This window comes from Lemur catta, chromosome 9 (genome assembly GCF_020740605.2).
Source record: "Lemur catta isolate mLemCat1 chromosome 9, mLemCat1.pri, whole genome shotgun sequence".
NCBI classification, from domain to species: domain Eukaryota; kingdom Metazoa; phylum Chordata; class Mammalia; order Primates; family Lemuridae; genus Lemur; species Lemur catta.
The window spans coordinates 38,017,859-38,043,494 of record NC_059136.1 but is presented as its reverse complement, the minus strand read 5'-3'; positions in this window follow the sequence as shown (position 1 = coordinate 38,043,494).

Here is a 25,636-nt window from a genome sequence, read left to right as displayed (position 1 = left end):
CACCACAGTAGACACATATCCCAGGCTGGCCAAAGAACTCCATCCCCTGGGCCTGATGACTCATCTGAGGTAGGCATGTGATATAAATGGGCCAATCAGGAACTTCCTTGAGACATTATGTGTGTCTCCCTCAAAAATCAAATGTGGTAAGGACTCTATAAGGTTAGGAAAATTGATGAAGCCTGCCCAAGTGAGGCTAAACCCAGAGTACAGCACAGCTAAGAGACTGAGAGTGTGAGAAACGGGGAGGGAGGGAGAGAGAGAGAGAGAGAGAGAGAGAGAGAGAGCTGACACCATTGGAGTTCTTTGAGGAGGCTCTAAATAGTATTAACAAAAACTCAGACTTCATCCTCAAGCCTTTCTCAAGCACCGCTATCCAGAGCTCTCTGCCAGATAACAGACAGCAGCAAAGATCAAATCAAGGATGTTGCCTCCCCACTCAAGTCTGTTTATTCACATGGACTCAGGACAACTGCACTTAAATTGAGACGTGGAGGCTAGGCAGAAAACGGAGATCAGTAAATAAAGTTTTTAGGCTAAAACCCATGCCAAACCAGATCTTGTCATCTGTAGTTATTTGCACATGAAATGGACAAGAAGCAAATATTCTTAAAGCCTACTTGGGTTTCTTAGGGAGTTTTGTTGCCCAGGAAACTATAAGTCTGACCTGACAAAACCCTTGACCCAGAAGGCAGCCTGGGCTCCAAACTTGCACCTGCAGAAAGGGACTGTAAAAGCACTGCAGCCCCCATGAGGGACATCACCTTAATTCCTGCTTCAGACAGACAAGGGAGAACCCTCCAGAGCATGTCAGCCAAGGAAGGCTCCCCTAGAGAGCACAGCCAGGGTTGCCAGATGGGCCAACCAAGCGACTCACCTGCTGACACAGGAAAAGTCTTTTCAGTTCTTGCCCAGCAGGATTTGACCATTGCAATGGGCCAGTAACTTGTGTGTTTTCTTTTTATCTTTTTTGTGAAGGGAACTATTATAGTAGTTTCCCTGTTCCTATGCTGCCATTGTGTACAGGGTGTGAGAGAGTTTGGGGATGGTGGTGGAGGTCCTTTGTTTTCTCATACCACCAGGAGCTACCCTTGGCCCTGACAGCTTGTCACTCAGGTGCTCCTGGTCTTTGCATTGAATCAAGGCATTTGGGCCTTGTCCCCCTTGGAGAGGGGTAGATGTGTGTGTGTGGGGGGGGGGGGGGGCGGGGAGGATCCACAAATATTTGGTGGGCCAAAAGCATGGACAGTGGTAGACACTGTTGGACATCATCCAGTGCTAGTTCTTCCTTTCTTTTAGTCTAAAAAGACACCTGATTTTTTGGTCTGGGCATGGGCAACAAATTTCCAGCTTTCCTTGTTGCTAGGTGCGGCCAAGTTCCCAAATAAAAATGAGCAGAAATGACATGAGCATTTTTGGTTGTGCTCATAAAAGGAAAGAGCATATATCCCCCCTTGGCCCTCCTTTCCCCACCCTGCACTGGAATGCAGATGTGCTTGTGCGCCATCTTGGACCACACAGTCAAGGGCTATCCTAGGAATTGCGGGTTCTGTATCAAAACTCCTGAACCTATAAAATCAGCTGTCTTGAAGTCATTTTCTTTTCCTTTGGGGGTTTTGTAAATTCAACAACTCTGAGAAAGTATAGAAATCATATCCTATAAAAATTACTGTGATGCTAAAAAAGTCTAAAAGTAGTAACTTTGGGAAGCTATAAAATGAAAGAGTAAAAATTAGAATGAAAAGAATAAAGAAACAAATTTAAATTCATCATGTATTGTATTAGTACTTTGATTACTCTTTTTAGGAGTGCAAGTCGACACAGCTTTTTAGGTAGACTATAGCATTAGTGAGAAGAAACATTTCTTTTTTCTTTTCTTTTTTCTTTCTTTCTTTTTCTTTTTTACTATTTCCACTTTACGGATGAAAAAGAGACATTATTGTTCTTACTCTTATTCTCCCCCCCTGTAAATTTCCTGATAGAAGTAGATAAGGATGCAGAATGTTATCAGAAGTTTGGGGCCATAAGGAGTTGGACTAGCTAAAGACATCCCCAGCCCTCTGCCCCCAGAAGTCCCAAAGAAGTTTGCCCTTCCGGAAATACTACGCTTGAGGTAGGAAACCAATAGAGCTGAGGAGCTCATTTCTACCATCCCACAGCCTAGTTTTGCTGTGGGATTGTATCATCATTTCAGGAAGAATTTATGCCAACGATCCATGCACTTGCTTGAAAATGTGCTCATAGACCACCTCTTAGTTTTTGAGCCACACACCATCAGCAGGCCCCTCCTCATACAGGAGGAGGAGAAAACAAAGCAGGCCCCCTCGCGTCCATGAGCAGAATCTTCTCTCTGGCTTTCCAGGGTCTCAGACAGCCATTTCCTCATAGTATAATCATTTCCATAATCAAAGTGACATTCTCCTGTGCATGCGTCGTCTGCTTCTTAAGGTGTTTAGAACACGAAAAAGAATCTGATTTATTAGACCTGCAGTTTTAATTATTTGTTTATCTAAGAGCTTGATTACAAATCTGTAGTGAATGCTTAAATGTCCTGGGAAATTTAATGTGAAGTTTTTGTGCTTTTGTTGATTATGTGTAAATAGTGAATAAATATTTAGAAATGGTGAATGTTAAATATCAGAAGAAATGTTGTTTTCGAAATTAAGGAGTTAGCGCGACGTTCATTAAATGAAAGACAGGTAACAGTAAGTTTTTCTCTCTGAATTAATAGCCACTCAGACATTAATGCTATGCCTAGCAAAGAGTAAGTGATATAAAAGCCAGTTTGTTAATGTCTGTGGGTCTCAGTTTCCTTATCCATACAGAGAAGGGGTTGGATGCAATCATTACTAAGTTTTCATCCATCTCTTAAGTGCTGGATTATAATGCAAATTCAGAAACGCTTTTGCTCATGTTTATGCCAGATTTTTACCATCCTGCAACCATTAGCCACACAGATAAACGGAAGTAAGTCGTATCCTCTGTAACAACTTAGACCTTCAGGTGCCTTTCATTCTTTTATAATATCACAGCTGCCTCTGAGTAAATAAACCGTCAGTATTACATCAAGGCACATGTCTGACTGATAGATCTACCAGGCACCCTTACGTGCAATCAAAACTCAGCCTGTCTTGAAGATAATTACAGCTTCAGCACATCTCAGCTGCTGTCAATAAACTTTCTTATTGTGTGAGCCAGCTTCCCATAGCAATGGAAAAAAACCAGAACTGCCCACTTCTTATGATATTTTCCATCACATTTTTATACAGGCTGAACATTTGAATGGTGCTTCACTGTTCACAGAGCAATTTCCGTTTCTCACAACCACTCTTGTTTTACAGATGAAGGAACTAAAACTCAGAGGCCTGGCCGGGCATGGTAGCTCACACCTGTAATGCTAGTGCTCTGGGAGGCCGAGGCAGGAAGACTGCTTGAGGTCAGGAGTTTGAGACCAGCCTGAGCAAGAGTGAGACTCCATCTCTACTAAACATAGAAAAATTAGCCAGGCATCGTGGCATGTGCCTGTAGTCCCAGCTACTCGGGAGGCTGAGGCAGGAGAATCGCTTGAGCCCAGGAGTGTGAGGTTCCAGTGAGCTACAATGATGCCACCACTCTCTACCTGGGGCAACAAAGCCAGACTCTGCCTAAAAAATAAATGAATAAATAAAACTCAGAAGCCAAATGACTCCTCAAGATCACACCGCTCTTAAGTGCCAAGGCGGACTCAAACCCAGGTTTGTCTGACTTTTAGCCCAATGCCTTTTCCATAAAAATACCCCCAACTCATTGCAGCATTGATGTACTACAAAGGGTTGTCCTGAAAGCTGCTTCCCAATTTGTTACAATTTGTATGCCGCTCTCCAGTATTAGAAGCTCTGACTTCTAATCTAACACGGATCTCAGTACCTTCTTACTGTATGAGCTCTGGCAGAACTTGTCTCTAAGATCTGGACAGAAAAAAAAAAAATCCCACAAAAACCTATGGGTTCAATTAAAATGTATCAATAAAGAGAACTAAAAGGAGCTCCAAAATGTTGATGCCTCTCTGCCAGCTGCCGGTGCCTACTGAGGACTCCGCAGCTCTGTTACGGCCCTGGGACAGTGTAGTTTTCCCTCCCAACTGTTAACTGCCAACTGGTGGCCGTTAACTGCCCATGTGCCCTGCTGATGTCATGCCTGACCAGGTGACTTGCTTTGCCGAATGAAATGTGAGCAGAAGTGACGTGTGTCCCGTACCAGCAGAAGCACTGAAGAGCTGTTGCCTATTTCCACGCGCTCTCTTTTCCCTCTGTCATGAGATCAGCGTATTTTACATAAGAGGCTGCTCACCTTAGCTTGGACCCTAATGAAAAAACTGTGGCTCAGAGCTGTAGCCAGCCTCTAAAGATCAAGCCACGGATGGGAGAAATGAACCTTTGTTGTTGTAAGCCTATGAGACGTAGGGGGTCATTTGTTGTAGCATAATTTAACCTAAGCCAACTGAGTCCAGCACGTATGTCACTGTACTGGGAATATCTGTCAACTCCACAGGACACTAGGCTCCCTGCAAACAGGTACTATTCTTTAGTTACCTTTGAATCCCAAACCCCAGCAGAGTGCTGGGCATATAATGAGCACAAAATAAGTCTTCGGTGAGTGGCCGGGTGGATGGAAGGAGAGAGGGGTGACCAGTAGGATCTCAGAATGACACTATGGGTTCAAAATGGAGCCCAGGGCTGGGCGCGGTGGCTCATGCCTGTAATCCTAACACTCTGGGAGGCCGAGGCGGGAGGATCGTTTGAGCTCCAGAGTTTGAGGCCAGCCTGAGCAAGACCAAGACCCTGTCTCTACTAAAAATAGAAAGAAATTATATGGACAACTAAAAATATACATAGAAAAATTAGCCAGGCATGGTGGTGCATGCCTTTAGTCCCAGCTACTCGGGAGACTGAGGCAGTAGGATCACTTGAGCCCAGGAGTTTGAGGTTGCTGTGAGCTAGGCTGATGCCACAGCACTCTAGCCTGGGCAACAGAGTGAGACTCTGTCTCAAAAAAAAAAAAAAACAAAACAAAAAAATGGAGCCCAGATTCCTCAGGGTGGAACCAGGCATCGGCATCCACTCTGTGCTCTGATTTCATCAATTCCACTGCTATCCAAATGATACTGTAGGACACCTCACATCTTTTTACATATAGATATAGATAGATAGATAGATGGATAGATAAACAGATAGACAGATAGATAGATAGATAGATAGACAGATGATAGATAGATTTAGGAAGTACAAGTGTAGTTTTGTTACATGAATATATTTCATAACAGTGAAGTCTGGGCTTCTAGTGTAGCCGTCACTGGAATAGTGTACACTGTACCCGTTAGGTAATTTCTCATCCCTCCCACCTTCCTACCCTTCCCAATCTCCAGTGTCTATTACTCCACACTCTATGTCCCTGAGTACACATTATTTAGCTCCCACTTATAAATGAAAACATGCAGTATTTGACTTTCTGTTTCTGAGTTATTTCACTTAGGATAATGGCCTCTAGCTCCATCCATGTTGCTACAAAAGACATTATTTCATCTTTTTATGGCTGAGTAGTATTCCACAGTGTGTGTGTATGTGTGTGTGTGTGTGTGTGACCTTTATCCAATGATCTCTCTTTTTTTTTTTTTTTTTTTTTTGAGACAGAGTCTCACTTTGTTGCCCCGGCTAGAGTGAGTGCTGTGGCGTCAGCCTAGCTCACAGCAACCTCAAACTCCTGGGCTTAAGCAATCTTCCTGCCTCAGCCTCCTGAGTAGCTGGGACTACAGGCATGCGCCACCATGCCCGGCTAATTTTATCCAATGATCTCTTGATGGACTCTTAGGTTGATTCTATTTCTTTGCTATTGTGAATTGTGGTGTGATTAAAAACACACAGGTGCAAGTACTTTTTGACATAATGATTTCTTTTCCTTTGGGTAGATCCCCAAAAGTGGGATTGCTGGATCGAATGGTAGTTCTATTTTTTACCTCTGATCTTAATATTCTATCTCCTACCATCCAAATCTGCACTTGCTAACACATTATCTCTGGCTCTTACTATTGGTTTCTCCATGAGTGAGCAACTTGTTGACTAGCCACTAAAACCTGATAGGAAACATGACAACACAGCCATCTGCCCTGTCCTGGAAACCTTAAATGTGGCCGATCCCCCAGCCCCACTGTGCCCCATGAATGGAGGAAAAGCAGGTTTAGGCACTAGCTCTTGACCCAAGTATTCACCAACATGATGTTTCTTCATTCTTTCACTTCCCATTGTCTTCTGCGTGGTTCTGTGCTAGCAGAATAGCATGGTAGTTAAGAGTGCAGTATCCAGGTTCAGAAAGACCCTAACTAAACCTCGATTACACCACCCACATGGCAATGATGCCCTGAGGAGCTCTGGAGCTCAGGTGGCATGTTGGAATTGTCCCAAGTTCAGCAGAGATGAGCAGGCCTTCATCCTCATAACAATAAGCCTTGAGTGCAGACTAGTGCAAAGAGATCCATTTCTTGAACCCCTGCTCCCTCTCCAAGTCCCTGGTCACACTGTCAGCCTTTCAACAGAGCAGCCTGTTTGCTGTGACCTTGAGTTTAAGAAACTGCCGGGCACCGCCAAGGAGCCGGAATGTACAGGTTGGCAGGACCTAGTATAAGACTCTTCTTCTAGCTCTGACAATAGCTCTGCAGGCTGGGTGTCCCCAGAATCTGCCATGGAAAAACCTGACCTACAGCTGTCAGGACACATCAGCTGTCACCTGCTATATCACAAAAGTCCTCCAGAGTCATGGGGAAACTTTCATCCCTGGTACCTGCCTTCCAAAGCACAACCCAAACGGCTCTATCTGCTGTCCCCAGGTGAAGTAGAAGCAGTCATTCATCCCATCCTCTTCCTTCCTGCCCTAAATGACAACTTCCAGCACCTTTTTCTCCTCTAGACTTTGTTCCAAGTTGCAGCTGGCACGTGTGGGCTCAACCACCCCCTTCATCCCAGGGATGCTGTTGACAGAACGTCTAGAAAACAATGCACCCCAACAGTGCAGTGCTGAGGTGTTCTCCATGGTTTGACACTGCAGCCTGAAATCTGCATTAGAACCTCAGACGTCACCCCTTTCCTGAGGTTGTTCCACCAAGTTGGCCATGTAGGAGGAAGTTCTTCCTGCAAGGTCCCTCCCTGGTTGTCCCCCGCTGGAGCCGATCTTTCTCCAGCTCTACCTGACCGCCTCCGACAGGTCATGTCTTCTGCGGATGCTCCCCTCGACCAGCAGCTGGGTACGGGGCTGTCTGCCTCCCCCTCCCCTTAGCAGCTGTGAGGAGTCGCGCCCCAGATCAGGGTCGGGGGGTGAGGGGGATGGGACAGTGAGGCGTGAGAGAGCATGGAAGGTATGGCAGGTGGCCTGACATGTCTGTTCTTATAAAGCACATTGAATTTAAATTCCCAGTGACTGCACTGGAAATTTTAATTCATGGGATTTTTTTTCTGAGGAAACACAAACACAGACACAAAGGGCAGGTCTAACAAAAGGAACTCCACGACTTGTTTGTACCTGAACAATGGCAAGTGACTTAAGTTCTTAGAAACACGGGATGTTAAGTGTGCCTGGCAGTCTGGGGACGGGAAGAAGAGGCAAACCTGATAGATCGGGCTTGCTGTATGCCGGCCGTCTCCTCAGCACTGCCAGTGTGTTAACCTCTTTTCTCCTCCTAACAACCCCATATGGTCGTTCCTGTACTGTTGATAAGGGAACTGAGGCACGCAGGTGTTACATAGCTTGCCAGGTGGTTGCAAAGTGGCAAAGCTGACGTAGCGCATGATGTCACTATGATGCTATATGGAAAGTAACATTAACTAAGTACCTAGGTGCTCAATTCTCTAATTGATCTCAAAAAGCCCCAGGTAAGTACTATCATCTCCTATTTCACAGATGAGAAAACTGGGATTCAAAAAAAATTGACTTACCAAACAATACAGAGTGAATAAGCCAGGATTTGAATACTGAGATAAAATTCCACCTTGTAAGGTAGCAAACGACAGAAAGATGTTCCTCTCCCAAGGAGGTAAGAAGCAGTGGCCGTGTTCAGCACAATTGTCCTGTCACAGGCTCATGGCAGGCGCCACGAGCAGTGTGGACAGGCGCTGCCCTGTGTCGGAGCAGATGGCTGCCTTCTGGCTCCAGACCCTTGGCCTGCAGCCCTTCCATCCTCATGCCATGACCTATTTTCACTCACCCAGTTAGCTGCATGGCCTATTTCTTTCCTGAAGAATTATTTCATAACCTTCACCGAGTAACTATCACATGCTGAGCACAGCATTCATGAACTTGGACATGAAAAAAAAAAGGTCCCTTTAAATTTGCAGAGCAGCATTGGCAATCCAGGTAGAAAGAACAAAAGGAAAATTAAGAACAGAGTCTCAGACCTGCCCTTCCCTTGCATTCAGGTTGGTTTCCTTTTTGCAACTGCCCTAAATCATGGGTAATGTGGGGCCTGGATGGCTGCGCTGGGTTGCTTTCCAACTGATTCCTCTGCATCCAGAAATTTCTACAATCTATTGGGATAAAATCTTTCTCAAACCTGCTTTTCATCATTGCATCTTAAGTACCTAAAGTTGGTTCCCTATTGCCAATAAAATCCACTGTCCATATACGGTCCTGATGCCAAAATCAAGGAAAGAGCGAGTTAAATGTTGGTAAGCGATGTAGAGGTAGCAATTAGGCAATGTAATTAGATACTGTTGAAAGAGCTGAGCTGTAAAATGCAATGTGATAAAGGGTCTGCCTATACAACTAAATGGGTGTAATTAGATGTAAAACTCCCTTTTTCTCTCCCTTTCTGCTTCACAGGCTTTTCTGCTTCTCAAGTCCAAACCTGCTGGCTCTTGTGTTTCCTTCCATTTTTCTGCTGCAGGCCTGGGGACTTGGCTGGCGTGCTTCTCCCGTGCCAGCTGCCTCCTCCCACTCTGCGCCTTGGGCTTCCTGATCTTTGGCTCCACGTTATTGCCCTGTTCTCCAAAGACAAATCTACGAGCCATGAGGACTATGCAGAACATGGGGTTACAGAAACGGCAAACACAGGGAAGTTTAAAAGCCTACAAATTTCTTGCAGACACAGCCCCTTGTCTATAGCTCCTGACTCCTTCTCAAATGTTGATTGGAAGCCCCCTTGGATATGAGGACTCAGCTCTGAAGATGGAGCTTACCCACCGTGCACTCTCCTGACGCACATCCCAGATGCTCTTCTCAACATACAAATCAGCAGGTATCGCACCCTGCTCCAAGCCCTCTGTGGCCTCCCACTGTGCTAAGCAGGACCTCCCTGCTCTTCACCCAGCCCTCCAGGTCCTCCACAGTCTGGTCTGTGCTCCCCTACAGCCTCCTCTCTACCACCTTCCTCTTCACCTAAGAGCTCCAGCCCAATCTGGGTTTCTCATTGTGCTTTGAACACCTTCAAGTCTCTCCAGCTCAGGTGCTTTGCACTGGCTGGTGCTTCATCCTAGAACACCCCCATCTATCAGACTGGCTCTTTCTCATCTTGTGGGTCTCAGCTGAAAGGTTACCTCCTCAAAGAGGCCTTCTAAGGTCACCTTATCTAAAGGGAATCCCTCACCCCAGCCAGTCTCTGTTCTATCTCCCTCTTTTAATTTCTTCAAAGCACTCACTCACTTCCAGAAACTATCTGGCTTGTTCATGGGTTTGTCTCTTGATTGTCTGTTTCCCCTGCTAGGCTGTGAGCTCCATGTGAGGGCAAAGACGGTGTCTGTCATATTCACTGTTGTCTCCCCAGACGCAAAAACTGTGCTGGAGGCCCTCAAATATGTGTGCAATGAAGGAACATATTGCATTATTTTACCTGTTCCTATCTGGTTAGCTGTGCTCACCCTTTATCACATGTCAGTGTGCCCCCTGCTCCAAGAAGCCATCCTTGGCCCTGGTGCTCACATCACACCCTGGCTTACTTGGATCACAGTCATTTACTTACTAAGCATCTTTTAGGAGGCCACATGCCAAGTGCTGTGTTAGGCAACAATTTCACCAAATCATAGGAGCCATGACTCTGACTTCAGAAAATTTCTAATCTGATAGGAGGACAGGCAAGAAAATCAGTGAGGGTGGTCCCTGTCACCCTCTATCTGGTAAGAGGAGTGCCCAGAGTGCCAAGGGATAGAGAAGAGGTGCATCTCAATTGGACTAGAGGGTTCTAGCCAGGTGTCCAAGAAATGACTCTTGAGCTTAGTCTCTGAAGGTAAGAGCCACAAGGAGAAAAGCAGCATATGTTGGGGTAGGGGAGCTGGAACCATTTAGTCCCATGAATTAGAGAACCATAGTGTTAACACCACATAGGGAGTTTGGGGAACTGGTTTCTGCCTAGTCCATCTCTAATGAGCTGTGTGATCTTGAGTGGGTCCTCCCTTCTGAGTCTCAGACTCTCCCTCTCTGGCTGACATTTAGTGAAACCCAAACTTGTCTTGACATTCCAGACCTTCTACTTATTCCATAAGTGTTCAGTTCCTACACTCACTGTCCCCTAGCACCAATGTTCTGAGGACTCATTTTATGCCCAGCAGAGCACAAAGTGTCCTGAAAGATACAATTAGTGGGAAATTCGACCTTTGCCCTGGATGCTGCTATGATTTGGAAAGGGAGGAAATAAACTATAATAAAATTAGAAAAAACAAAGCAGTTTAGCCCAACATCTTACATCATTTGCTAATCCTTTCACATCTACTGGTCTTATCTCAATTAGCTGTCAAGATTCAGGTCAGAGACTCTGTGTTCTATTTCTTTGTAATAGCATCTCTACCATTTTCTAGCTGTAAGATATTGCTCTAGTTACTTTGCTTTTCTAAGCTTCCATTCTAGCATCTGTAAAATGAGGAAAGTACCTAATTTATAGGGCTCATGTGAGAAGTAAATGATACATAGTATCCCCACAATAATAATTACATCATCCATGCGGACAGACACAGAAGGATTGGAATGTGTAACAATAAGCAACAGGTTGAAGAGTGGTAAATGAAGACTGAGTGTACACACCTTCTGGAGAAGCTCTGATTGAGTTTTTAAGCAAGTAAACAAACTTAAAAAGGTAGGAGGCTGTTGTAATGGTTCAAGTAGAAGGTGGAATCAGGACTTGGGATGAAAGTGAACAAGGAGGCCAGGCGCGGTGGCTCACGCCTGTAATCCTAGCACTCTTGGAGGCCGAGGCAGGCAGATTGTTTGAGCTCAGGAGTTTGAGACCAGCCTGAGAAAGAGCGAGACCCCGTCTCTACTAAAAATAGAAAGAAAATATATGGACAGCTAAAAAAATATGTAGAAAAATTAGCCGGGCATGGTGGCGCATGCCTGTAGCCCCAGCTACTTGGGAGGCTGAGGCAGAAGGATCGCTTGAGCCCAGGAGTTTGAGGTTGCTGTGAGCTAGGCTGACGCCACGGCACTCTAGTCCAGGCAACAGAGTGAGATTCTGTCTCAAACAAACAAACAAACAAAAAAAGAAAGTGAACAAGGAGACACTATAGAGAAAGAATCAATCGGATTTTGATGATGCTCTTAGTCAAGAGCTGTGGTAACTTCTCTGAATGGGCAAGACACTAGCATTTTCATTCCTTCCAGCTACCTATTGCATAGGCTTAATTACAAGTGAGTGCAGCTGAGAGGGCTGGGGCTCCCTGCTTTCACCTAGTTCCTACTCATAGAAGGAGGCTCTACCTCAGGTGCAGCATGCTGAAAATACTGGGGTCACAATTACCCTCACCCTAGTTTGCTCATAAAGGAAAGGTTCTATGCCAGGAGAGGCAAGCCAATAAGAACAGAGGCCAATATCTCCACCCAGCACCTGATTCTAGAACAGGGATTTCACTCAAAGAGAAGTGCACCATTGTCTCCACCCCAACTCTGAAGCCACGGTTCAGAGATTTTTCTCAGAGTGGGAGGTAAGCCATCAAACAGACAGCTCTGAAGCTCTCCCCTAAGGAACTAACTTTATCTGAAACTGAGTGTGGGGGAGTTCAAGCCTAAGGGCACTCTCAAAAACATCGAAGGTTTTGATGAAAAGCAATTAAGAGGAGGCTAGTACTTCCCGGAAGACACAGGCTAAATCGTAGGCCAGATAGTTTATCAGAGAGAACCAGGGAAAGAGATAGCTAAGAAGAGCCTACCTGGGGGTCAGAAAAACATCAAACACTGACCCTCAAAAACTACACCTACAAAGAAGCCCACGTTTTATTGGATTAATTGGATAATTGTTCAGCAATCTGTGCCCCAGGGTACCGCCAAAGACAACAGAACAATTGGTTAGAAATTAGTAAAACCTAAAATCTGTTCAAAGAGAGGCCTGAAAAAAGGAAAACTATCATCCTCAAATGACAGTCAGTGCGCATGCCCAATTCTGAGTCCTCTGAAGAGCAACTTTAGAGGCTTCACACTGTAGGGGCAAATAGACTTTACTAAAATAGGCCAGCTGGTCACTAAACAAACAATAATAAGCTGGGGGGTGGCAAATCCATAATTGTTATATTATCTGAAATGTTCACCTATCAAAAAAATTATGAGACATGAAATGTAATAGGGGAGAGTGACAAATACACCAGGGGAGAAAAGCAGACAGCAGAAATTGTGAGAAGTACCGGATATTAGATTTAATAGATGAAGATTTCAAAGTACTCATTATAAATGTGTTAAAAGAACTAATATAAACTATAAAGAAGTAAAAGATGATGACAATGTCACATTAAATAGAGACTATCAATAAAGAGATATAAATTATTTAAAAGAACCAAATAAAAATTGTGGAGTTGAGAGCTGAGCACAGTAGCTCGTGCCTGTAATCCCAGTACTTTGGGAGGCCAAGGCAGGAGGATTGCATGAGGTCAGGAGTTTTACATTAGCTTAGGCAACATAGAAAGACCCCATCTCTACAAAAAATAAAAAAAATTAGCCAGGCATAGTGGCACATGTGTGTAGTCCAAGCTACTTAGGAAGCTGGAGCAGGAGGATCGCTTGAGTGGAGGAATTTGAGGTTGCAGTGAGCTATGATAATTCTACTGCACTCTTGCCCAGGTGACAGAATAAGACCTTGTCTCAAAAAAAAAAAAAAAAAAGAAAGAAAGAAAGAAAAATAAAAGAAAATTCTGGATTTGAAAAATATAATTGAAATTAAAAATTCATTAGAGAGGCTCAAAAGTAGATTTGAACTGGCAGAAGAGAGAGCTAGCAAACTTGGAGATAGATTGATAGAGAGTATACAATCTAAATAACAGAGAGAGAAAAGAATAAAGAAAAATGAACAGAATCTCAATGTGGAACATTTTGAAGCACACTAACATATGAATAATGAAAGTATCACAAGACAGAAAGGAGCAGAAAAAATATTCAAAAATATGATAGCTGAAAACTTTCCAAATTTGATTTTTTTTAAAACAAAGCATTCATCTAAACTTTCAAGAAACTCAACAAAATCCATGTAGAATAAATGCAAAGAGATCCACACAGACATATCACAGGAAAATTCTGAAATCCAATGATAAGGAGAAAATCTTGAAAGCTACAAGACAAAGATGACTCGTCACATATAAGAGAACCCCAGTAAAATTAACAGCTGATTTTTCATTAGAAACAATGGATCCAGAAGGCAGTGAGATGACAGATTCAAGATACTAGAAGGGAAAAAATGATTTATTTTCCAATAACAGCACAGAAGAAGTGAGCAGGAGCAAAGCTATATTGGAGTAAGAAAATGATACCAGACCGGATTGTTATTAAAATCCATGGGAACAAATGAAGAGAACCAGAAGTGGTAAATAAGGGCAGAGTGCCAGAGAGAAGACAGATACATAGAAAGAAAACTCTGGAGATGATCTCCCTTGAGTATGCATCTGAGTAGTGATAGTTCATGCACATAGGAAATGACTTGAGGACAGAGAACCACCTAAAGGGATTAGGTAGCTTTCAGGTAACAGTGCCTGTCACTCACACATGGTGGAGACTAGTGCGTTTCCCACAGATCATACCGGGAAAATCATGTGATCCATAGGGCTCGAGTAGAGTGCACAGAGGAGCTTGCCTTGTTCATAGGGAACAAATAGCCCTAGCCTGAATATTGCTCTGCTTCCATCTATCAAAATTTAAAAGCAAGACCTCCAAGGATCATATTATTTCCAAGTAATTTAACTGAGATTCAAAACAAAGCTCAAGAATATTTATAATAATACAAAAATATCCAGTTCCAAACAAGATAATGTTTAAAGTACGTGGCAGCCAATAAAAAATTACCATGCAAAATAACTTTCCACAAGGAAATTTATTAATTACAAAGGGTTAAAGATCAATTTGGAGGTTATCCCTAGTCTCTGCTAGGAAAAGCTCAGCGGATAGCACTGTAATCAACTGATCTAACTGAATATCAACAGCAGTGGGACAGACTGAAATCATGCCTCAGCCTATGGTAGCAACGAGAACAAAACACTTTTGTGATATTTCCGCCCAAGGTGTATAACTTGAATCACCTCATGTGGAAACATTGTAAGAAACTCAAACCAAGGGATGTTCTGTGTAATAACTGGCCTGCCATCTTCAACATTGTCAAGGCCATTAAAGTTAAAGGAAGACTAAGGAACTGTTCTGAGCTGAGGACACTACAGAGGCTTGACAATTACATACGGTGTGTGGTTCTGAACTGGATTCTTTTGTTGGAATCACTGGAAAAACCTGACTGGGTCCTGAGGATTAGGTAGTAGTAATCGTCAATGTTAATTTTCTGACTTTAATGGCTATGTTTTGGTTATGTAGAAAAATTTTGGGGAAGTCATACTGACAAAGGTAAGTAACCATGGTAGCTTGTCTCCAAGATGGCTGGAGACAATTCCTTCTCCCCCTAGCCACACAAGCAAGGGGTTGCAGTCTATTCCCCCACTTGAATGTAGCCTGATTTGAGACAGTTTTGATCAACAGAATACTGCTCAAGTCATGCTGTGTAACTTCTGAAGCTAGGTCCTAATCTCACGGCTTCTGCCTGCATCTCTTAAACGCTTGCTCCGAAGGAATCAGCTGCTCTATAAGAAGTCCAAGTATCACGAAACCACATGGAGTTGTTGGAGAGAAAAAGATACCCTCTGACTGCTACTGAGGCACCCCAATAAGTACTACTTTGCTGACCCATCAGGCCCCAGAACTGTGAAAGATGATAATAAGTTGTTTTAACCACTGCATTTTGGTATTGTTTGTTACACACTTATAGATAACAAGAGTGACAATTATATTTGCGTGGTAATGACAAGTATAATTTGCATGGAAATTATGATTATTGGTAAACTTGGTGTTTTCTTCCCTTTTTGCATTAAGCATACATTAACTTTGTAATAAAGTAAAACATTTGTTTTCCCCCAGCACTTTAAGAGTAGCACTACCTAGAGTGTACCTCTTAGGATATGGCTGTACCCTCTAGACAGAATAAATTATTCATGATATCCTTAGCATCTAACAGAATGACTGGGCATTGTAGTAGGTGCTTAATAAATATTTGTTGAATAATTGATGTATGGGAGAGCATTGGCTAAACTCTCCCAGGATGACAGGCTATTCATTCATTCATTTATTTACTTGGATTTATGTCTGGCACCACATTGTTTTTGCAACTAGCCTGATTCTCTCCTTAAAGTATCGCTTTCAAGGTCCTTAAGACATCAAGAAGAGAGGCCATGTGTTGAAGCTATGATTTATTGCATTTCCCTTCTATTTCTCCACATGATTATCTCCTCTGCTTTCTTCTGTAACTTCCTCACTCTAGCTGAGTGAACATTTTGGCTTTATCCCTCTCCCTTTGTACATGCCCAGGCAAAGATCCCATAAAAAATAAAATTATGAACCAACCTTTTTTGTGAATAAAACATCTCAACTCAATCAATATATAAAAAGAATATACCCATGATCAAGTGGAGTTAATTTCAAAAATGCAAGAATAATACAGCATTAAAAAATTGGTTAATATAAATAAACTACATTTCATAGATCAAAGGAAAAAATATAATCATCTCAGTTTTTTTAAAAAAGAAATTCTTGGTAAACAAGATCTGGAGGAATCCTAACACAATAAAAAAGATTTATATTAAATGAGAATTTATTGAGACATAACATAGACAAGATATTGTTAAATTTTAGGGATTAAAACATTAAAGAAGGCAAGCCACTGCTCTCAAGAACTTAAAATATAAAATATTAATCACAGAACCTTAGCAGTCTTCTTTTCTGCAGTGGACTTGTAATGTTACAACTGGGGATTAATCCAAAGGAAATGTTTCAAATTAAGAAATTTGCATAATGTTCATTACAGTGCTATTTTCAGTAGCAAAATATCTTTAATGCCCAACAATAGGGAAATAGTTATGAAAATTATTTCACATTAACTCAATAGAATATTATATACTCATTAAGTTTCATTTAGTACTCGTATGACATCCTAACATATAGATTAAATTAGTTCAAAGATAATGTAGTAATATTGAACACTGTATATGAAGTAAAATTAGTTGTAAAAGGTGTAACACAGCATTTCTGAACCTCAGCACTACTGACATTGTGGACAGGATAATTCTTTGCTGTGAAGGACTGTGCTGTGCATTACAGGATGTTTAGCAGTATCTCTGGTCTGTACCCACCAGATGACATATCATACGCCACCTCCCTCCCTCCATCCTCCCAGTTGTGAAGACCAAAAATGTCTCCGCACATTGCCAAATATCCCTTGCAGGGGGAGAGGGTTCGCCTTTGATTGACAACCACTGGTGTAACACAATATTCTATGTATAGTTTGACTACAGCTATATTAAAAACTTGTATGCAAATGAATAAAAATTGGAGGAAATGATAAATAATACTTGCCGTGACAACTGAAGGAAGTAATCTTTTTCTTCCATTTTCTAATTGTTTTAGCAGTAAAGACAGCTCGATTTTAAAATGTGCTCTAAATAGTCAGACTTAGGAAGAGCTCTCAGCCCTGGGAGACCAGCAATGCTCTGTAGCAGTGTCAACTCCATCGGGTGGGCAGATGCATGGTCTTAATTTCCTTTATGTCTCTCTTGATTTCTAGTACTCCACAAAGAGGCCTTGGTTAGCTGCATGTCTCCCTACATGGGTGTGTCAAGCAGAGTCACCGACTCTGCTTATAGCAGTCCCCAGATGACTCTTTGTAATTTGTGATGCACCTTTAATCCCAGCAAAGGTTCACCTCCAGGCCCAGGACCTGGGCATTTCCAGAAAAGTCCACAGGAAGATGTCACCAGCCTTTTGATGTCATCAGAATCAAATTCAGCCACCCACTACTCTGGTTTCAATGTCTAGGTCGATTCTCTTTGGCCTTGATTCTCAAGGTCAAAGTAGGATGATCCCTACTCAGATATTAATATCACTTTTCTCCATGGGTGAACCCATGGTGACCTTTCCCTCTGATTGTTCTTTTACTCTAAGGACATGATTTTGGAAAATTGTCTACATGTACCCTGGAAACAATTTCAACTTGCTTTTGTATTGATTTCACTTTTCCACTTTCAGTGCTGGAAGCTAATCAGCAATGCTCTATGTGACTAAGAGAGGACAATTCTTTCCTAGCCCACTGAGTTACAAACATTTTTTGGAAATGCAGCAAAAATGTATGCTGACAGATGCCCTTGGGTCCATTGGTGCCTTTGCAAACAAGCTACAGAGCATGGGCTTAATAAGGTGACGCCTGTGGTGGGACACCGCTTTACTGCACTGCTGATGGAAATGAGTGAGACAGGGCACGGCACACACTGACACAACCAATCATCCAGTCACATCGTAGCCTCAGGATACCGATGAGCTGGGGCACAGGAAGCTTGCTTCAGAATTCCAAGAATCCAAGTGCTCCCAGAGTGTCAGTTGTCTCACAACATAGACCGAGATGGAGTCTGGACTTACACTCTGAAATTATGGGATCAAAGGATTAAAGATACTGTGTTCAGCAGAACCCACAGGATTCTGACCAGGGTCCTGCTATTGAGAGAGATTGGTTGAGTGGTGATGGAAAATAGACGTGGCCAATCCATGCTTAGTTTTCTTCTCTTCACATTTTGTAGAGTGTTTGTGAGAATTGAATGAAATATTAATAATAATAATAGAAAATACTCACATAGCACTTATTATGTCAGGCAGGCACTGCTTTAAACACTTTATGTAAGTGAACTTAAAACAGCGGTAAAAACATTAAAAATTATAAGCATTCTGCAAAGGTAATATGCTATTATTATACAATTACTGATCATTGTTGTCCTGCACTTCTACATCAGCAACTGTACCCAAAAGCAAGTTCTTGCCATAACGGATATTGCAGTTGCTACTGCAATATTGGTGACCAGGAAACAAATGATCTAGCCAAGGCAAAGAATTTATGAAGAAGAACCCAAAAGCAATTATAGCAACAACAAAAATAAATAAGTGGAACCTGATCAAATTAAAAAGCTTCTGCACACCCAAGGAAACAATCTTTAGAGTGAATAGACAAGCTACAGAATGGGAGAAAATATTTGCATGCTATACATCCAGTAAGGGCTGATAACTAGAATCTGTAAAGTACTCAGGCAAAACAACAAGAAAAAATCAAACGACCCCATGAAAAAGTCGGCAAAGGTCATGAACAGAAACTTTTCAAAAGACAGACTAGTGGCCAACAAAAATGAAAAAATGCTCAGCATCTCAGGGAAATGCAAATCAAAACCACAATGAGATATCACTTAATTCCAGTGAGAATGGCTTTTATCAAAAAGTCCCCAAACAAATGTTGGCATGAATGCAGAGAAATGGGAACACGAATACACTGCTGGTGGGACTGTAAACTAGTATTAATACAACCTCTATGCAAAGTAATATAGAGATACCTCAAAGAGCTAAAAGTAGAACTACCATTTGATCTAGCAATCCCACTACTGGGTATTTACCCAAAGGAAAAAAAGACATTCTATAAAAAAGACATCTGCACTTGAATGTTTGTAGCAGCACAATTCACAATTGCAAATATCTGGAAACAATCCAAGTGCCCATCAGTACATGAGTGGATTAATAAAATGTGGTGTATATATATACCATGGAGTACTACTTAGCCATAAAAAATGGTGAACTAATACTTCTTGTATTATCCTGGATGGAGCTGGAGCCCATTCTTCTAAGTGAAGTATGACAAGAATGGGAAAACAAACACCGTATGTACTCACCATTAAATTGCTACTAATCAATCAACACTTACATGCACATATGGAAGTAACATTCATCAGGGATTGGGCAGGCTGTGGGGAAGGAAAGGATGAGTAAATTCGTATCTAATGGGTTTGGTGTGTGCTGTCTGGGGGATGGGCACACTTGTAGCTTTGACTCAGGTGGTGCAAAGGCAATTTATGTGACCAAAGTGTTTGTACTACCATAATATTCTGAAATTTTTTAAAAATGTAATCTTCCCACCCCCTCCAATTAGGAGAGAGGTACATGCAGAGAAAGCACTGTTCCTGCTCTGGCTGTCTTTCCTTCCTGATTTCAAACACTATCTTGTAAGGATGTGATTCTTGGAGCTGCAGCAGCCACCTTGTCACCATGAGGGGAGTCATAACCTACACACCAGGGAAGGCAGGCCAAAAAGATAGTAAATACTTATGCATTTGGTGACAGTGAACCACCCTAGAACTATCTTCCAGAAGGTAGTTTCCACTAGGCATATTGGTAAATAAATAAATGTCTTCATGATTAAAAAAAAAATGATCTAGCCAAACAGGTGGGGCAGTCTACACTCCCAGGATCAGCCTCCTGGCCTTATGCACAGGATAAAATCTGCCTTTGCCAGCAGAGGCCCCCAGACACTGCTAGTGACGCTATCTGCTCGCTGCCCAGCTGTCAGACCTAAGTTGCCCAGGTTGTCCTCTCTGGCTATTCTCATTGGCCTCTTGCTCTCTTCTGTAGGACCTGAGCCATCTCTCTCCTTTACTCTTGGTTGCATCTTCCAAGCACTGGCCATATTTTCTAAGCTGTGGGGTCCAAACCGGCCAGACACAATGGCACAAAACAAAGAGAGAACCGGCTTCTTGCAACTGCACTACACCCAACCAAGTCTGTTCACTGAAGTATGGTACTCAGGACTGAAAAGTCACTCACTTTCAAAAAAAGAGATGAAGAGTTATATCTCCCACCAAAGGAAAGAGATGTCTGCCTCTGAGCCATTGCAGGGGTCTTCCCACTGCAGCAGATGAGCAGGACAATGTGCAGGGTACTTGCCCCCTCTGCTTCTGCCCTATGATGAAGGCAACCATTCATCTAAGTGTTCACAAGGCAGTCCTGGTCTCCAGTTATTGTCTCAGCATGCTTAACCATAGTGCCTCTTTCACTCTCCAGAGTGATCTGATTTGGGCTCCAAAGTGATCTGGTTTGGGTGATAAATCATATGGTCACACTATTTATGACCCATCATGGAGTCCTGCGTCCGGGTACACTGCAAGACACACTACAGTGGGGGCTGGAAGACCAGGAATCAAGACCTGCTCCATCATTGCCTCCACAGACTTGGGCAACCCACTGCCCTTCTCAGGAGCCCTAATTTTCCTGCCTGTAAAAGGGACTTTGGTTCCCTTCACAGGCTTGTGATGAGAATAAGTAGCATCTTGGCGTGAAGCACTTGGTCAGCGTTGCACCACTAAACAGATGAAAGTTATGTTTATGATGACAATATAGGTCAAGAACTCATTATTTTAACCTTTTATGCAATAATGCACTAGGTGTCTCCTTTGTGCAGGTGAAGACAATGCATTTTAGAATAGTCACTTTCCCAGGTAACAAATGACTTGCTCTGCATGTCAACGTGACATTAAGCAGAGATCACCTTGTGAACTGTCACACCCTTCATGGATTCCCCCTTCCTCCTTCCTTTTCCCACCCTAATAAAGCGTCACCATGTAATTCATCCCAAAGGAACGTGGTTGACCTTCCTAGATACTAATAAACAAAGAACTTAATGGTCCCAATCCTTTGTGATAATGCACATTCTTGGTCACTTGACCTGATGTTTCCTGGGACATTTTGTGTGTATGTGTGGCAAAGAAAAGTCCCAACGAGGACTGTCAAAACTCAGTGATCTGAATGTGCAGGATTTCCTGATAGAATTGTTTTCCAATGCAGAATCTTCACCTTTTCACCCCATGTGCTTCCCACAGAGATGATGGACAAGGAGGAGGTACAGCTTCCTTCAGTGACATGACATGCAGCTCTGGACAGCCCCACTAAGACCCAGCACCCATGAGGTTCCACTGCTGAGATGGAGTGACCAGTCATGGAACACACTCCCAGCTTTGCTTGCCAGGAATAGGCAAGCACCAAAGGCACCAGCTCTATTTTATCTGTGCATTTTCTGAATAATTACCAATACCATTACAGATGTCATGTGTCACACTATAAACTTTGTAAAGGAATTCAAAGGGAGCAAACGTGGGGTGCAGGACAATGAGCAACAAGTCAGAGCTGCACCTATCCTTAGATCTTTCAGGATAAGATTTTATGAGGCCAGTGCCTAGGATTTCATCTGCAAGTAGAGAAAATCCAGAGAATGGCTTCAGAAGCTTTAAGCTATCCTCCCAAATTAAATGATTTCTTCTTCTCTTTCTTTAGATGTGACAGGGAAAGGAAGAGAAAAGAAAACTCATCCATTTATAAGTATTCATTGAAATTCCAGGTAGTGTTTTAAGATGCTGAGAATACAGCAGTAATCAAATAGAAAAAGAACGGCCTCACGGAGTTGACATCTTAGTCAAAGAGAAAGAGAATAAATAAAAAAACAAACAAGTATAAAACAGAACACAGAGGACCGGGGTATTATTTTTAGACAGGGTGGCCAGGAAAAGGAGGAGGAGGTCAATAGCTTGTCCCCTACCCTACCCCCCGTGTTATTTTTTTTTTTCTAAAGCTCTTCACCTTCAGCCAAAGGACTTCCCTGACTCTGCCCCTGACCCACTCACCTCATCTTCTTCTTGGAGCTCCTTTAGGAAGAACCCTTTGACTGAGTCCCAAACCAGGCCCTTGATATGCTAAAGGACTTCAGATAATCCTTTCTTGAAGCAATAGCTTGACAAAGAACATTCTTAATATCTTGCAGCAAAATCCTATTTTTGACATCAGAAGCTAAATACTCCCCGACTCTGTCTCTTTACAGCCCCTCCGTACCAAGTCGTGAGTGATATGCCCCCAAGCAGAACTGAGACGAAAGGTAAAATGCACACATACATGAATAATTTTTAGAATATCACTCCCTCACCATTACTAAGCTCCCATTGGGCACCAGACACGATGCTAGCCACTGGCAGAACAGAGATGAAGAAAATCTGGTGCCTTCCCTCAAAAAGAAGTCTAATGGGGTCATCTACAAAAGGAAGAGTTGGGACCAGATCAGTGCTTCTCAAAGGGATGCTATTTGCACTTAGGCAGGACAATTTTTTAGCATGCTGAACCTGCCATCCTGTACTTCATAGGGCGTTTGGCATTCCTGTTCCTTGCTGTCTTAGATTGCTAGGGTTGCCATAACAAAATACTATAGACTGAGTGACTTAAATAACAGAAATTTATTTCTCACAGTTCTGGAGGCTGCAAGGCCAAGATCAAGGTTTGAGCAAGTTTGTTTTCTCCTGAGACCTCTCTCCTTGGCGTGCACATGGCCATCTTCTGACTGTATCCTCATGTGGTCTGTCTTCTGTGCACACATCCCTCCTCTTCTTAGAAGGATATCGGCCATTTTGGATTTGGGCCCATACCTATGACCTCATTTAACTTTAATTACCTCTTTAAAGGTCCTATCTCCAAATACAGTGGCGTTGGGGGTTAGGGCTTCAACATATGAATTTGAGGGGGACACAATTGAGTCCAGAACACTTGCCTGCTAACTTCCGGTGGCACCAACCAAGGATGACAAAAAATTCCCCCTACATTCTCAAATGTTTCTTAGAACTTTAAGAAGAGATCCCATTCTGATGTTCTACAATGTGGAGAATTTCCACACCTACTTTAAATAGTCATAAATGTCTGTGTGCTTGCCAATTTTGACTATCTTTTTCTGATGACAGGTGAGACATTTCTCTGAGAAAAATGCTTTTTAAATTGACTCTTGGAAATCCAATGCATTACTTATATCATTAAAAGAAGCTGATAATATCTCTCTTTTCAACAGTTGTTATCACTAAAACAATATACTACTAAGTACAGGTAAATAGACTTAAAGTTGTTATTTATGTATTGCCCCTCGAGATTGAATACATTTTTTGACAACTGAATACCATAAAAGTCAATAACATTCTGTTCTGAGATCTAAAGTAAAAAGGATTTAATAAGGAATTTAGAGAGAGGAAGAGTCTTGGGGAAATTAAAAGATGAGTTCTAGACAGACGAAGGTGTTAAAGTATGACCCTCCAGCCAAGTTGCAGTTATGATATTAAACACATTCACCAGGAAATCTTTTGCATGTGATTTCCATATTAATACTAACCCCATGTACTGAGAGTTACAGCCGAGCATGGTGCTGTAAACATTCCATATGTGCTACCATTTGATTTAATATTGTGAAAGGGAAAGTAAAACATAAGGATGTTTCCGCAGCCCTTCACTCTTCCTCATTACCTGCCCCAAGGCACACAGCTTTCTATCCAACCTCAGGGCAGAGAGATGGCAATGAAAAATGATGGCATGCTGCCCTAGGGAAGTGACAGTGGGGAACTTGAGTAGTAGACGTATTTGAGACCTATTTAGGAGGTGAGAGCCACTGAATTTGGTGAGTGGTTGATTACCGGTTAAGGGAAAAGGCATAATCAAAAATGGTGCTCAGGTTACAGTCTCGGGCAGCTCGTTGCCTGGGGATGGCATTCACTGCAGTAGAAAATACAGGAGACGGAACACGTTCTTGGATTCAACAGAGATCTGGAGAGTTGCCCCTGGGCAGAAAAAGGTTTTGCTGAGGGCCTTCACTCCCTCTACCTCCTAGTGGTTTTGTGATTATCCTCAAGCTCTTTTTGTCTGTTTCCCAAAAAATGTGAACAATTGGAATATTAATCCCTACCTCCTACAGGACGATTGTCAGGTGAGAACGTATGTGGCAGCGTCTGGGCCATGGAAGGCACTAACCACATACTGTTCTCCCTCACCTCCTTTCCTCCTGTCAACTCTAGATCTTTAATTCCACGGATACTGTTCAACCTGACCCTTGAGAAAATCAGCACCTACAGGGAAGGGTTAAGAGACAAAGGATAAAATACAGGGTCCAAAGGAGGTGGTACCTGGTAGGTGCTCATTATTGGTAGATCAACCTGAAATGGTGGGGCAGGTGCAGAGCTGGAGGTGGAAGGTCAGCATCAGAAGAGAGTGTGGAAAGACATCCTAGAGAAATTGTGCTGTTTTCATAGCTTGACCAGTAACCACCCTGCTTTCTGGTGTTTGGTATCATTAGAAGTAAATCGGGTGCCCTTTCTCAGGGCACGCTTCATAATATGTACTCAAACCTCGTATCTCCAACAGGTGTCCTACTCTCCCAGGACCCTGCATAATTTGAGACTAGTTTTGTAGGTTTCCAACAGCCTCGTGACTCCAAGAATTAGAACTGGCCCCAAGCACTGGAATTCTTCCAGCTGGCCAGGAATAATGCCTGCCTAGTCTTGATCTTTTGTCTTCTGGATTATGACTGGCTTGCAGTGGTGGGGAGGGGGTGCCAAGATGAGAACAGCTGAAGATGACTACCTTTACAGAAAATCTGTGGCCAAGGAGGGAAAATGACCCTTAACATTCTGGAGTGTGGTATTTCACACCTAGAAAAATAGTCACTCTTTCTCTCTCTCTCTCTAGTGATTAATTCCAAATGGTTCACATCAGAGAGTGTCCATGCTCATAATCCTCTGTACACCCAGGGTTTACAGAGGTACAAATTGGTACAAATATTGCTTTATGTTTGCATAAAGATTCTTAGTCATTATGCAGGGTTGGTTTGCTCTGCAGCATAACTTCCATTTTGCTGCAGTCTTAGCAAACAGCTGCCTCTGGAGCCACCTGCTGACACAGTGTAGAATTTTGAGCATTTGCTATAACTGAGGAAAGTGCCATCCTGAGCTAACGAGAGAAGCACAATCTAGACTGCTCTGTCAATCCCCTGGACTTGCTGTAGCATCAGAGTCAAATCACTCTGGACATTTCTTCCCCCTCCCAAAGCCCACACCCATCCTTCCACCCACCTTCAAAAAAGATGTTGCTGTCTCCTTTGGCACCCATTTCAAGATGGACAAGACTCTGACTCAGGGAATGATGGTTCCTAGGCTTCCAATATCTTGGGTGCCCTGGGCCAGCCCATGGTGACTCCCTGAGCCACATTTCTAGTCGGTTTCACTCCACCTTAGAGGTGGTGAGTCAGGTCCAAAGGACTTGGAGCAGCGATCATTTCTATAACAATTCTCTGTATATATTTCCAGGCAGAATAATACAGGAAGCAGTGGGAGGGGGAGGATGGAGAAAAGAAAAATCGCCAGAGATCTACCGTAAGCACAGAAAGCCCACCGCTACACATAATCAGGGCAAACCTCCTAACTCTGGAAGATGGGTATGACTGTACCCAAGTTACTGAGGCTTAGAG